The sequence below is a fragment of the Cynocephalus volans genome, chromosome 13, assembly GCF_027409185.1.
Source record: "Cynocephalus volans isolate mCynVol1 chromosome 13, mCynVol1.pri, whole genome shotgun sequence".
Lineage (NCBI taxonomy): Eukaryota > Metazoa > Chordata > Mammalia > Dermoptera > Cynocephalidae > Cynocephalus > Cynocephalus volans.
This window is the reverse complement of record NC_084472.1, coordinates 57,729,164-57,745,364: the sequence shown is the minus strand read 5'-3', so window position 1 is coordinate 57,745,364 and position 16,201 is coordinate 57,729,164. Positions and strand designations below refer to the sequence as shown.

Below are 16,201 nucleotides of genomic sequence, written 5' to 3'. Positions count from 1 at the left end.
ACAAAGTGCCACAAATGGGGTGGCTAAAAACAAGAGGAATTTGTTGTCTCACAGTTCTGGAGACTGGAAGTCGGAGCTCAAGTGTCAGCAGGACCTCGCTCCCTCTGAAGGCATGAGGAAAGATCCTTCCTGCCTCGTCCCAGCTTCTCGTGGTGGTCGTCGATCCTTGGTCTTCGTTAGCTATCCCTGTGTGTCTCCTCTGTCTTCACATGGAGTTTCCTTCTTCTTATATGGGCACAATTGTATTGGATTAGTGCCCACCCTAATGATCTCATCTTAACTTGATTACATCTGCAAAGATCCTCTTTCCAAATAAAGTCACATTCACAGGTACCGGGGACTTGACATCTTTGGAGGGGACACAATTCAACCCACTACACTACTGTTTCTCTGTTTATAAACATTTGACTTTGTTGGCTTACTTTTATGGAAAATGTGGTTTCTCTCCCTTATTAAGCCCATCTCTTCTCCCAAGCCTCTTCCCTTCATGGTATGTGCCTCCAGTTAAAGGACATTGCTTAAATCTTGAAGACATTCTTGAAACTGTGTTTCCTATCCTATTAACCGTAGAGAGCATCACTTAATTCCTATTAAAAAATGAGAACCTCATCTCTTTTAACTACCCTCTTCCACCTCCCAGCCCCTGTCAACTAATGCCGAGGTTGATGGCACCTGTGTTTCTTTTGGTTCCCTGAACTATTAAATCCTCTGTTATTTGTCTTCAGATGTAGAATCTACATTTTGTCTATAGCTTCTATAGATAGGATCTAAAAGTCGAAACCCAACAGTGGTTTTATTGTTTATTATTATGACTGTGTATACTGATTATAGTGCCTTTGCATGCCCTCTGGATTTTAATTAAAGTGCATTATACCATTTGAAGGATGATATAATTTCTGTTTGTATAGTACTTTAGAATCTTTCCAGCTCTGAATGTGGAAACTTTGTTTATTCATGCATCCTGAAATCCTTTTGCATTGCATATCAAAATGAGGCTTTGTGTCTTATCATAAACCATTTGATCACATAAAACAATAGCCACATGCTCTCTATCAGTTTTCAGCATCAGGTAACTCATTCTAAGGTAATGCTAGACTTATTTTTGGATGTAAAATCTTTTTTTCGGGCCGAGCCTGTGGCGCACTCGGGAGAGTGTGGCGCTAGGAGCGCGGCGACGCTCCCGCTGCGGGTTCGGATCCTATATAGGACTGGCCGGTGCACTCACTGGCTGAGTGCCGGTCACGAAAAAGACAAAAACAAACAAACAAATAAAATCTTTTTTTCTTTTTTTTTAATTTAAAGACCAATCTAGAGATGCTGACTTATTTTGCCAAATTGGGATATTAATAAATCAGCTATTATTTACTCTCACTGGTAAAATAAAGAACATTTAACATCCCCCCCCCCAAAAAAAAATAGGAAGGACATAATCGTGGAATAAATTGCACAATTTAAAAATTGAATGAATTTAACTTTCAAAAAAAAAAAAAAAACACTACTTTTCCTATTTTTTTGCATTTGGTATAGATTGGTGAAAATAGCCTGGATGGAGGTTGTCCTGGATTACCCTTATTTAATGGACATGTATTTGGTTTTAATAGATGTGAAACACAACTGTTAATTACTCTGCTAATTCTTGGATGGTTAAGTTGATTCATTAGAACCTGGTGTGGAAGATGCTGCGGACAAGGGATAGGTTTCATGTGGAGTAGGAGGATTGCTTCATCCTACTTTGTGACCCCAAGCTATAAAGAGACCTCTGTACCCGCTAACTATATACCCCTAGTCCATGCCAGCTGAGCTGGCTCACGAATATGTGGTGTTAGGTGTGAGTTTAAGTAGATACTTACAGACCTATCACTTTTATGTATGTAGCCCTTAAGTAAGTCACCCTTTAACTCTGTGTTAATTTTTCTTTCCATACAGTGGTCTGCCCATGTGTATTTTACCAGGGTCATTTTGTAACGCGCTAATATAACTGGCAAAACTTAAGCATTCAACCAATGCACAATGACAGTGTTTTCAATCTTCTCAAACTAAACTAAATCTAAAACGGAATGAGATTACTGACTATGTTTGTCCCATCAAATGTATTTGATTAATTAACGATATGGTTAAGTTCTTTCTGTCTTTGAAGAGCTTGTGATTAGGATATTACCATTTCTAAGTGTAGTATGTTCCCTTGCCACATTCAATTAAATGTAGTTTTTAGAATGTTTATGTTTTTAATATGACATCTTGGAAATCTCCCCAAATAAAAACAAAATTAATTTACCTTTTTCTTTTTTTTTGGTAAGAAATGTTGGTATATGTGCCTGCCCACAACCACAGATGATTGTAATGATGGTAATACATAGTGCATTGAACTTCCCTAGGACCATGTGGTTTAAAACATTAATTAGGAAATCTGTACAACACCCCTGAGAGGTAATTAGATTTGTCTACCCATGTTTTTTATACAGGGGAAATCTAAGACAGACGAAAGTTAAAAAGTGAGTAGTCCAGATTTACTCAGCAAGTCAATTGCAAAGTGAGAAAAAGAAGTCCAGGCTCTGAAAACCACACCACCAATCCCGGCTGATAAATGGCATCTTTCTGAGTCCATAGTCTCACCTTTTAGGATTTCACACTAGGCCACTTTGGTTTTTGAAGACATGAACATGAAGACATGATTCGAATGAATCAGATGTGGCTCTTCAGTTAGAGGCATAGACAGGAATGTCCCGCATGGTTTCAGTGCGCTGAAAATGAAGGTAGCCCCTGGGACACAGGCCAGCCTCCGTAGAAGAGGAAGGGGACTCTGAACTGGCAGCGTCACCGAGCTTGGTCTGTTTATCAGAAGTAATGTTTTGTATCAAGTTATCCACACTGCCATCCCATTTTATTGGTGACCAAGAAAATGTACTACAGAAAAGGTCAGGTTATAATTTATGGAACTGGGGAAGGTGGCATGTGCTGGCCTTATACCGCTCTAGCGTGTGGTGTCACTTAGCTCCTTCGGACCTCAGCTTGCCATCAGTAAAATGGAGATAATGATCTTAACCGCCAGACCCTTCTTACTGTATGCACTTTGATTCTTCTAACTGCCCTTAGTAGGGATCATACGCACAACCTTACGCTCTTTAGGTCTATGCACTCAGCTCCTGGGGTCCACAACCCAAGGACTAGATCCAGGTACAGGCAGGGCTCATGTTTTGCAGCTTTGCATTTTTTCTCCTCTACATTTCATCTCTGTCTGCATTCCACATGACCTTTGGAGGACCTCAGGCCTCACTGTCTTTATGTTCTCATGGAATGATTTTGCAAGACTCAGGGAGTACATTACGCATGTGCTGCCAGGGTGGTGGCTTGTGGGGATCCACCTGAAGATATGACCTTCCTTTAAGCTGAAATCTAATACTCAGTGTGAAGAACGAGGTCAGTACAGTTTAAAGGTTTGGACTGCTGCATATCTCTTCCATAGTCCATATTTTGAATTACATGTATTAATTTATAACACAAACACTTGCAAGTTTCAAATAACATTGGAATATAAAAAACCGGCATTGGTAACCATGACCCCAATAATGAGGAACACTCATCAAAAGAAGATGGAATTCAGTCCAAGCACATTTTAGTTTTTGTCCAGTCATGTTATACATGGTTATTGTTATAAAGTAGAAAAATCACCAGGCATCCCTTTATCTCCTGAGCAAACATTCTAAATAGTTGGGAGTTTGCTGTACATAAAAGGAAGCTTTCTCTCATGCTGAAGCTTTCCAAACAAATTGTCCCTCCTGAAAGTAAAGACCAAAGAAAGAATAACTTGAACAAGCTTTCGGTGGGTGGAAAACAAACACTAACTGTATGTATTTCAAGAATGTAAAAGACACAGGTGGGAAATGAATCCTCCTCGATAAGAGAAATGCTTAGTAGTGTGGAAAGAAAAAGAAAACATTCAGCAGTTTTTGGAACTGTGCAAGTCCAGAAAGTTTATTTTTTAAAAAAATTTTCCTGGTTAGCTGCTCATAGCCACAAATATGTATATTATTTCCTTCTTGCCCACAATTTACTGAGAATCATCTTTCTAACATACTGGGGAATCCCAAATAAAAATCTCATTTTCCTAAAAACAGACAAGTCTTTTAACTCTAGCAATTAAATTATTCAGTTATTCATATCCAGACTGTAAAAGAAATAATCGAATTGTTGTAATAGAAGTCTCTAATGTCCATCTCAAATAGTTTCCTCCCCAGATTTATACTGTAAATTGCTTCGGTTCTTTAGGGAGAAGCTTTGCCCTGGTCACTGTTTTAAAATAGGAGTCTCATGAAGCCTTTCCAGTGATTAGGTTGCCCTAGGTAAGCAATATAGAGATAGGATCACAGAACATTTTAACCCTTTTCTGAATGTTGTAATAGATTCTTTTATGGAAAATGATTATTAACCACTTTGAATAAGCTTCTTCTCTAAGCATGTCCGAATAGTAAGAATAGCTAACTTCATAATTGGTCAGTATAGTGTCAGGTGGGAGCAGTATGGACTCCAGCTAGCCAGCCCACCTGGGTTTCAAAGCTCTACCCTGCCCTTTTCTCTTCCTGAGGTGTTCCATGGTTCCTTTTCCTCATCTGCAAAGTGCCAAGTATACTAGCATCTTCCTCACAGGGTTGTTGTGAGCTTTAAACGAGTTAATATGACTCAGGTGCTCAGGACAGTGCCTGGAACATAATAAACTAGGTACGTGGCAGCTAGATAATGAGGAAACACAACCAAGGTGCAGGTACCCAGGGAATAATTTTAGTTACCATCAAAATATGTTTTTGTTTATGGAGTTGGTGTTTGTCATCTGCGCATTCACTTTTTAAAAACTCAGGTCTGAAGCAGCAGATGCTAGGAGCTGTTTCCTTTGCCCGTTCTTCCTCCTTACTTTTTGCCTGCGGACCGTTCTATTCTAGATCTAGATTCGATGTATTCTCTATGCAGAACTTCTATGCAGAAATGACCCTAACAAATTTACTTGGGTATGGGAGGAAGTAAAAGTTTTGTTTTGTTTTTTTGTTAAATAAGTGCTCTCCCACTAAGACATGAGGACATAGGCAGAAAGTGAGTAAATAAGGGGGTTTGGAATGTTAATAAAGCAAGTGATAAAGTCAAGTATGTGTTCACTCCTAATTTGCTTTTAATTAACTTGAAAGCAAATTGTCGATAAGTCATGACATGAATGTTCAAGATTTAGCAAATTCTGTTTCCTTATATTCACTTTATTTTATCTAATAATATTAGTGAATGAAAATCTCACTGATATCTGTTTTTGAGGTCTTAGAAAAATTCACATTACTTATATTTGAGGAATAAAAGATTGGTAGAGACATAAATTCACCCTTGTGACTTGTTTTTGTTTTTATTTTCCAGATGGTAAACCTAATGCTGAAGTAGTTCACTACTTAACACTGACTAGAACTTTTGTCTTGACAATCAAATGTAAAATACCCTTCTAAAAAGAGTGTTAGTCACTGTTTTTCTTAAGGTTATGCAGTTGTGGTTGACTTTTAAATACTAAAATTTTAAATTTCCCTTTTCACAACTATTGAAACTCCATGGTATCCATAAGCTGGTTTGCACATTAATTATTAATGAGAAATATAAATCCTCCCATGCCAGTATTCTACTTAATTTTATTATTCATGGATTTATGACCATTATGTTTGCTGTTTATTGGCTTATTGTCAACGTTTTTAATATTTTACTTGGACTTATGGACCACATGTTTGCTTCATAAATTCTCCAAAAGACCACAATTTTAATAGTAAGTGGAAGAAATCACTTACTAGTGTTCAAAGTACTTCAAAACATGCAAATAAAGAACTTTGACTTTCTAAATTTGAATTACAGACGGGTGGATGTGGATACGGTAAATAATACTCTCAGAGTTTATTGTTCGATTATCCCTGGAGAAAGTTTTTATTCCCCATTAGGACTACAGCAGTTTTGAACAGTACGTGTTTTTGTGTATAAAATGGAAAATACACTACCCCCACCACCACCACCACCACCACCACCACCATCATCATATTCACTGGTTAATTTCATGAAAAATAACCGAAGTGAGTTAACACGTGACAGAAGAAGCCAATAAACTCTAACATTAAATATATTATTTGTGATATTCATTAATACCATAATTTAGTTCTCATTATTTCATTAACTTGATTCATCTTTTGTGAATAGTAGAAAGTCACTATCTTCGCCCATTCACAAATGATAGAATATTTTGATGGAAAAACAAAGGCTCGCTTTGTATTCTTCTTTGCAACAGTGGTAGTAGTTGCTGCCCCCACTTCAGATATGCAGAATCCTAGTTTAATATGTAATATAACATGCTTTTATATCGAAGGTCTCTTTGTTGAGAGGGAGTATAAGACACTAGCAGGAGTATATGTTTTGGAGTCAAACTGTTTTTGGCTCAGATCCTGGCACAGCTACTTGCTTACTGTGTGGTCTTGAGCTTCCTGGTCTGTAAAATTACTGACCTGCAGAGTTGTTGAAGATTTAGATGGGAGGATGTATATGCCAGGGTATGGGACCGCATTTGGTGGTCTCCATTAGCATCGGCTTCCCTTCCCTTCCCCACTGGGGGCCTACTTTGGTAACCCCTGTTCACAGGTGGGGAGGCAAAGAGTAGGTGCTTGAGCCAGACGTATCATATTGTGACTTCTTAGGCAGTCCCTTCACATTGGGGGCCTTGGCTAACTCCTCTGTTAAGTTCAGGGGTTGACCTTTACTCTGTGATTATCTCTAAGATCACTTCGAGATCTGACCTTCTGAGAATCTATGATATTACAAAGCAATAAATGAAAGAATAGGAGACCAACAATAGGGTGTTAAGTGGGTCATACCGACCACAATAGTATATCATGAAGGAAGAATCAATTGGATTTAGTGACACATTGGATAAGATTAGACATGAATTAGAAACCATTCTAAAGTAGCAATCCCCAGTATGCCTTCTACAAAACGCTAATCTTGAGGATGGTAATAGTGTTAATTGAAAAAAAGGTTTCTGAAAATCATTTGGGAAGTGCTGACTTAAACAGGTTTCTTTTCTGCAGGACTTCTCAGGGCCTTTAACATGCTCACATGCATTATAAGTCTGAAACTGGGGTATGTAGTAATAGCATGAAGCATTTCCAAAACTTATTTTATCATGGAATTGGAATTATTTTGCATCCAAGTAGCATCTTGCAGGACCATTGTTTCATGGGAGGTGTTTTGTGAAATGCTGCTCTACAGTTTTAAACCAGGAATGAAGTAGAATATGGGTGCCATTGACTCAACCCACTGAATATACTGAGCACCAACCACTTGCAAGGTCCCATGGAAACCAGAGATGAATAAGATCCCGTCTTTGCAACAAGTCTGGCAACAAGTCGTCAAGTATGATGTTGTCCACGTGGCTAATGGCAGGGATGCTTTGGGGGAGACAATATCCCATCAGATTACTGATTCAGAATCGGTATAGGCAGTATCCTGAGGCTGCAGTACTGGTTTCTGCCTTAGATGTGTCTGTTCTCTGTCTTTCTATAAAGCTCTTATAATGGAATTAGCAACCTGTTCACCTCAGAGAAATTCTGCAGATAAAATGAACTTGCAGTGCCCAACCCCAGGTGGTTGGAGTTAAACCACTTGGAAGTCTCATCCAGGAGGAGACTTTACAAAATGGACTCTTTAAACTTGGCTTTGTAGCAGTATATGGTTATTTGACCATCATTTTTATACATGACCTTAAAGTCAAAATATCTAAGGAGAGGAGTCTGAAAAAACAAACTGCATGCATAGGCCACCTTCTTCTTTATGAGGGATGTGGTATCTCAGTGCTGTTGAGCATAGCAGTGTAATATATATTTTATTTCTCATTGATGACATATGAGCTAGAAGCCTGATGGCAGATTTCACTGGAAAGGACCTTCTCTTCTCACCGTTCAGATTTGTGGACTATGTAACCACTGGATTTTTCTGCCCGTTAGGCCTTCAGAAACGATTTGGCAGGTTGAGCAGTTATTTTGCTCATGTTGTGAGTAGCATTTCTCTGACCTTTTGTTATTTACTGAAATGGTCCAGGCTGTTTTCTTTTAAGAGAAGCGTGAAATGAAGGGGAGTCAGTCAGCACATGCTGAATTTGGTATCAGAAGACTAACTTTTGGGCTGCTTGGCTCCATGTATACTTTTAAAGTTAAGGGGTCATTAGCCTCCTTGTTTTTTATTCCCATGATTTTTAAGGAGTCTTTTGGGGGAATTTTTTTTCCTTGCTAAACAGATGCATGCAAGGTCAGTGATTTATTTAAAACATTTCACCAAATCTTAAAAACACAGCCTTCTAAGAGTTTTCTTAGGACATCTTGGATTTGGTGGGTTATCCGAAGCTTCACCTGTTTTGAGCAGTGATGTGAGGTGTGCCAGGGGAAGACTGGTCGGCAGTGGACTGGTCACCTGGTGACAGGGGAGCCCTCCCTTCTGACCTCTCATGACCTTCTGAGTCTGGACAGGGGAGGCGATGACACATTCAGGACACTCTCCACAAGCCACTAAAGCATGTCAGGGGGGCTCCTTTTCCCCCACTGTCTGCCTACCTGTGCCCAGAAAATCTGTCTCCCTGGTGATTTTTGCCTCTCCTCCTGGTAGAGGATTCCTCATTCATTGCAGGCTGACCTACAAGGGCAAAGGAAGCATCAAGATCTGATTACTGTTTGAAGATGAGAAGATCTGCATGTGTGTTTATATTTAGATATGTTTGTTCCTGTCTCCCATCTATCTACTTACCTACTGATCTCTTTCTATCTCACACATAAAATTCAACAGGAATCATGTCTTTTTGTTGGGATCACCATAGCACTTGAAGTCAGCTGCTAGCATTGAAGACATTACTCAAATTCGTCATGTATATTCTCTTAGCCAAACATAAAATGATCATCACATACATAAGCGAGCCTGGATGATCATTAATTAAGGCTATGCATGATTTAATAGTGATCTGTGTGTTTGAGGATTACCATAGCCAAATCATGGGCCGTGGTTTTGGACATATTTCATTCATTTCTTCAGTCATTCAGTCAACAAATACTTAACCATGTTGTCCTCAGCATTGGGAATACAATGATGAACAAAAGTCAAGCTTCTCATGGTGCTCATTTGTGAACACAGAGATACAGGCAATAAATAAGTAAACCCCAAAATAAGTAGAGGTAGACAACAAAAAGGTAGTGTAGGGAGTGACTAGTGAAGAGGAAGATCAGTTTGGATTGGACTGTCTATCTCTGATGTTGCTTTGGCACAAGACCTGGAAGATGAGGAGTCAGCCATGAGATGTCTTGGGGGAAACTTCTGGAGATGGAAGGAAGAGGGAAATTCCTGAACTAAGTTAGACTTCTTTCTCCTCCCTGTTCCTTACTGAATGACCTCATGTGTACGTTTGCCACTTGAAGCTATGACATGATTTCTCTTTAAACCTCTAAGTTATTGCAAATACTCAAGGAACAACAGAAAGATGCTGTTTGGTTAGAATGCTGGTTTTAATGCAGGATGCTGGTGATCTCAGTATGAACTTTTCACAGGCTTAGGTATCCCTCTGCACCCTATCACCATAGCTCTCAAAGTCAGAGAAGCTACATTTTACAGATCAGAAGTTATGTTGACTTCTCTTCTCAGAGGAAGGTTGTAGGAAATATTTTTAAATACTGTGAGTAAAAGAAAGAAACTGTGTAAAGCTTCAAACACAATCAGGCTAAGTTGGACAGGCCACTGCCAGACAGGCAGTAACTTTCTCATGCACTTTTCAAGCACCTTTCAAACTTTTTATTTTTTATTGTATTTTTTTTTTATTTTTATTGAATCAAAATTGATTATACAAATTTTGGGGGTTCAACATTGAGATATGTTGATCAAATCAATATTACTAGAATATATATTGTTACGAATCGTAATTATTATTTATGCCCCTTGTCTAATCCCTCCCCATCCCCTTTTCCCTTCCCCCTTCTAATCACCCTAGATTTCTTCTCACCCTCTGAAAGAATAATGGTTACTCTGTTGATTTGCTGCCCAAAAGATCTGTCTAATGCTGAGAGGTGTGTTCAGATCCCCCCATACTATCATAGAGCAGATGCGTCTTCCATCACTCTGAAATGGTCTCTGTGGAGACAGACATTCTCCTCTTTTCTTTATCTCTGCTGGTGACCCTCCTTGTGTTCAGGCACTCCAGTGGCTGGTGGACCATCTGTGTGGTGGTTGTGGCATTTAGCCGCCTTCATGGCAGCCATGGTTATCGTGGTGGCTGTAGTGGGCCACCCACATGGAGAAGATATTTTTGGCCTGCTCCATGGTGCTGGTGGTGTGCCTGGTTGTGGAGAATGTCCGATCCCCAGCTCCATACCCTAGGTACCCGAGTGGGTCCTGAGGCACTGGCACAGTGTGCCTGGTTGTGGGAGAGGGGTCCGGTCCCCTTCTCCATGTAAACTTTTTATTTTGAAATAGTTATAGACTCACAGGAAGAGGCAAAAATAGTACAGAGAAGTCCCATGTACTCTTCATCCAACTTCCCCCAGTGGTAACATCTTATATAACTAGAGTGTATAGTATCACATGTATGGCATATACATTATCAACACCCGGAAATTAACATTAGTTTAATCTCCAGACCTCATTCAGATTTCACCAGTTTTTACGTGCACTCTTTGTGTGTGTTTGTATATTTTCCTCCATGTCTAGATTCCTGTAACCACTTGTGCCATCAGTACACAGAGCTAGTCCATCACTACCAAGAAACTCCCTTGGCTCAGAGCACTTTTGTATATGAGAAATAGCAGCAGATACTATCCTGCTTCTAGTCTGGATCATGTTCTGGATGAATCTGTAGTGACAGAGGTTGGACAAGTGTCTGAAATTTATTGCTAGGTTTGGCCACCATGGAATCACCTCCATTGACATACAAATGGAGTTCCTTGGTCTGACTTATATGAAGACCATTTAGAGGCCCAGAACAAAAAAACACATGTTTGTATTAATAACCCTAACTATATCATGGGGGCCCATCAGTTGATACCCAGTTGATTTAAGAGGCTAATACCAGTTTTGTGGCCTCAGAAGTTTACTTCTAAGAAGAACAAAACCCTTTCTGGTGCCACAGAACATGAGGGCTTAATCATTTAAGTGGAGCATTTACTACGGTGTTTCTTGAAGATGGCTGAGAAAGCAAACACACCAGTAATGGCTTACGTTACATTGTTAAGAATGGGTGCCTTCCTTATAGAAAGCACGATAAATGATAGAAAAATACCCCTTTGTGGAGGTAAGAAACCTTTAGGACATGCCGTTAGCAGTGAGAACTCAAGGTGCAGGCTGAAATGGAAACACACTATAAACAGATTGAGAGAGAGACAACAGATTTAAGAGAAAACATCTGTCTGCTGGATCTGACATCCAAAAGCTGCATCTGTGGCCTAGGATCAATCTTGTAATGCTTAAAAAAGGAATGTGGAGGGGCCCAAAGCAGGCTCTGAACATTTCTTTTTTTTTTTTCCTCGAGATTTTCTGTTTGCTCTGCCCAGAATGCTGCCAGGGACTGATGAAATGAACTCATATGGTCCTATTTCTCAATGCTGAAATAGCATTCCTTAGAAGTTAACTTGAGAATGATTGATTGGAGAGACATTTTACCTGTATTGTTCTAGACACAGTAATCAGAGGGGCTCATTTACTTTGCCAAACAAAACCTCTGGAAATCTCAAGATGGACTCTTCGAATATTTCGTATTTCAAGTAGAAGTTTGCAGTAGTAAGGAAGTTGGAAGCCAGAAGAAAGGAGTAGATAACGTTCTCTTGAAGCCTAGGTGGAGATTAAGAGCATCTATCTCGATGTTAGGTTGAACTTAAAATTTGTTGCTTTAGTCCCTTTTCTCTTAGGCCATTTGTTTGTAGCCTGTAGACACAGCCTGAGAGGCTAATTTAAAGGAAGTAAGAGATCAAGTGTTCTCCATAGATATGCCAGTTCTCGATTTCTCTCAGTGGAAACAAAAGAGGATTATCAGTGAGGAGTTTTACCCTTCACCTTGGACTTCATCCTTCCTCCTCACGCAGTTCACAGCAGGAACTGGCATATCTATGGAGAAATCATTTTCAGTGATTTTTTTCCCTTGAAGAAGAACTTAAATGATCCAACCCCTGTTACCTATCTGAAGACCACCATAACCGAGATGTAGGAAGTTGTCCTAAATTACTGTAAACAACCTTTTGGGGATAATAATAATACTTCATAGCCTCAGAATTCCCTCTTACTGTCCTCACCACGTGAGCCCTCTTTTTAACTCTTGTCTTTATTTTTATATATCTTACCGCAAACCAAGATTGTAATAAGATTCCTAAGTGCCATTGCCGCATGTGTTTTAAGCAACGTGAAATTATATCTAACGTGAATTAAGCTTGTATAAATAATCACACGTTGTGTCCGCTGTGTTGTTTGTAGAACGCTGTTATGAATGACGGTGAAAATGCCCTCCTTGTTTTGTGGCAGGGGGGAGAAGGGGATGTTTCAATGAGGAGTGACTGATAATAAGGGATTGTGGTAAGACTAGAAGGGCAGGGCATTCAGTAAACAGAAGAGAGGAACCGAGGATGGTTGGGCACTGGAGTGCTGTAAAAAAAAACAAGGCCGCGCGTGATGATCTGCTAAGGAAATGCTCACCTGCTGTCTGTGCTCAAAATCTGAGGCACAGTGACTTTCCCCTCTCCAATGCAAGCACAAGATAGGCTCTCAGCATTTGTTGAAATAAATTGGGCCATATATCATGTGTGCTCTGTTTTCCTGATAATGTGTATATCCTAGCCCAGTGGTGAAAATTAGGACATCAAGTTACATTAAAGTCAGATAATTTGCCTCAAGTCTCATAGGTTGAATATGGCAGAGGTGAACTCAGGACTTTTGGCTCTCTAATGGTACCTTCCGTTTACAAGCCAGTGGCTTCTCATTGTCTTAAGGCACAGAATCTTTATAAGTTTTTTAACCTGGCCTGGTGTTGAGAAGCTTGGCATAAAGGAAAGCCTCAAATTTTATTTTTTTTCACAGAAGACATCTCTCCAACTGTTTCATTGCTCCTGATTTGAGCATCATATATTGCACACAGGTATTGATATTCAACTCTGTACCCCACAGATATGTACAATCAACTATGTTTCAATTAAAAATATATATATATCTAAAAAAAAAAACCAAACAACAAAAAAACTGTTTCATCACAACCTGGGGATGGTCGATGCAGTTTAAAGATCCCCATCTTAGAGTAGTTGTCGCAGAAAACATCAGCTCGGGTTGCTCATTGGTATGTTGTTTTGCTACATGCTTCCTCATACTCAGAAGGACTAGTTGGATTTTTCCAAACCAAGCAATTGACCTTAGGAGTTTGCATCCTTTTAGTGTCAACCACAATTAAAATCCAACTCCTTTTTTATGTTGTATTTTATACAAAAGGTGACCTGATAGTAAAGCAAGGAGTAATGACGGGTGAGGTGCTCTCAAATCAGGCCAGCAGGCTGGGACATCTTGTTTTCATCAGATTCTCACAGTTATCGTGTACTTCTCTGTCTGTTTGCTGAACTCTTGATATTTTGTTGTGCTCTTTGTAGCTGGATGTTTTCCAGAGAATCATCAAGAGAAAGGAGTATCTGCTGCATTAACAACATTGGGAAGGATTTTAGCAGTAAAATCAGAGAGCGAATGATCTGATGGAGATAGGGGAACATTTATTCCCCTTTCCCAGGAGAGTGTCCAGTTCAGCATGACCTCGCACCAGGTCCTTCACCCAATAACGCTGAAATCTTATCATATCCCATTATCTCAGTAATGATGATATAAATGGCAAAACTACTACCCTTATTTTTTTGGATATGAATTGTTCCTTTTAAAGGCATATGGTGCACAAAACAAGGGACCATGAAATATGCTTGATGGAACAGCTAATTTCATGTGTGCTTTTCTTCCTTTTTTAATGAATTCATTACTATGGAGTTCCAAAACAACTCTTTAATGCTTATATTTTCTGCATTTTATCTAATTACTGAAAAACATAAGTGTCACATGAAAATCTAAAGAATATACTGAGGTTTATGGCAAAGACAGATACCATAGATCAGAGGTCAGAAAGCCACTGTGGCCTCTGGGACAAGTCTTGCACACCACTTATTTTTGTAAATAAAGTTTTATTGGAGCATAGCTGTGCCCATTTACATATTGTCTATGTCTGCTTTCACATGACAACAGCAGAGTTGAGGAATTGTGATAGAGACCATAGGGCTTAAAATATTTACTATCTAGTCCTTCACTAAAAAATTTTCCAAGCCCTGCTGTAGATATTTGCATGATATTTCTTTACTCACTCATTCATTTATTCATTCTTTTAGTGGACACCACATCTGTTAATGACATTGGGGAATATAAAGATCAATAAAGCAGTCTCTAATGTCCAAAGACTTATAATTTAACAGAAACAAGTCATGTACTCTAATAACCATCTGACAAGGCAGAATACAACACAAACTGTAGACAAGGAATAACTAAATTGCTGATAGTTCAGAGATGGTGAGGGCCCTGACAGGGGGAAGGAATTGGGAAATGCACAAAGATATCGCTTTCATAACCATGGGTCACAGTGATTTCCCAGTAGGAACTTCATGAAAAATAAGAGTCATTTCCTTCATGGAATTTTATAAATTGTAGCATCCAAAGGGTGGAAATGATTTAGGATATTACTTTGTGTACAGATTTCTTTATCTGGAAGTGTATTTCCCCTGTAACTATGGGGATAATCATATTTATAGAAAATTTTTAAAGATTCGAAAGAAGGCTTTCTTCTTCAGGGTGGGCAGACAGAAGGAATTTCTTTTCTTTTTTACTGACTATTCACTGAAAAAGTAATATTAAATGCTATGGGCCTTAAAGAAAGAACCTTAAGAGAGAACCCCTCAAATATCAAATGGATTGTAAAAACAAGGTAAAATTATAGAACCCTGGCCATATAATAACATGACTCAATGACAGTTATATCTATTTTTTCTCCAGATTGCCATAGAGTTTAAGTGTGCACTGAGCTTTTGGTAAGTTCCTATTGGCGTATTGAAACCCTTTCAGAGTATATCCCCTAACCCTGAGAAAATTCCATGCATGCAGCCTGCCTGAATTCTCCCAGTTGGGATTAATTTCTATCTCTTCACTGTGACCTATTTGAGGGCTCATACCTTTTCAATTTTTGTATCACCAGTAGTGCCTAGTCCATTATGTTTTCCAAATATCTATTTTATTAACTTGAATTGGATGCAGACAGACACAGTGAATTCAAAATCTAGGTGGCTGATTGGGTAAAGAATTCAAGAATTTCGGGTTAGTTTAAGAGGGATATGAGTGAGACTCCTTTTCTACATCACCAGGGCATCAAAATTGTTGCCTAAATTCCAGACATCCATTCTTTATATTCGTAACAATAAAGGCACCAGAGTTAATGCAGTGTACTTTTGTTTTAAAATACGATCCTGTGGAGTTTTACCCACTGAAAGTATAATATTTTGACTGACAAAGTGAGTGTGTTAGGTGAGAAAGCTACTGAAAGAAAATAATACTGGACCCTCCAATTGGGTAATTTAAATGTTTTAGGGAACACAGAGCCCAAATATTTCACATTTCCTCCCTCTGAGTAGGAGAGCCCTGCAGTTAGACATGCGACAGTGTCCACTGGTCTTTGGTCTCTTGTTAACAGCCTGTCCCTCTGGGTACTGTCATGATGGACAGGGGGATGCCCAGATAGAGACCAGAAGAGGAAGGGAGGCTCAGTCTGGAAGCTCATCTTGCTGGTCTCCTTCCCTCCCTGAGCCAGAAGAAGAAAATCCAGCCCTCTGTGTGTGAAGAGCTCATTTCAGGGCATTTACTGACAAGTAGGTATAGTTACTGCCTTCGCATGTGAGGGCTGTATTATATCAAAACTGTCTAAATAAACATAGACTGTGCTGTCTCCTTCAAGCCCCACCATGTATTTATGAATGGGATTGCTTCATCATTTTCTTTTAATGTCAGTAGCAGGGAAGTCAGAAAGCATTACCCCTAAAATGGGGAGAACCTTGCAAATACCTACATTTCCAGCCAGCTGGAACAAAATTACTTCACCCGGTCGTCGTGGGCCCCATCCCGA

General features: G+C 39.3%; 1 protein-coding gene across 2 annotated transcripts in view; it reads left to right on the top strand.

Annotated features, from left to right (window-relative positions):
* BCL2 (BCL2 apoptosis regulator) overlaps positions 1–16,201 on the top strand; it is a 174,748-nt gene that overhangs the window by 57,586 nt on the left and 100,961 nt on the right. The window lies entirely within an intron of this gene.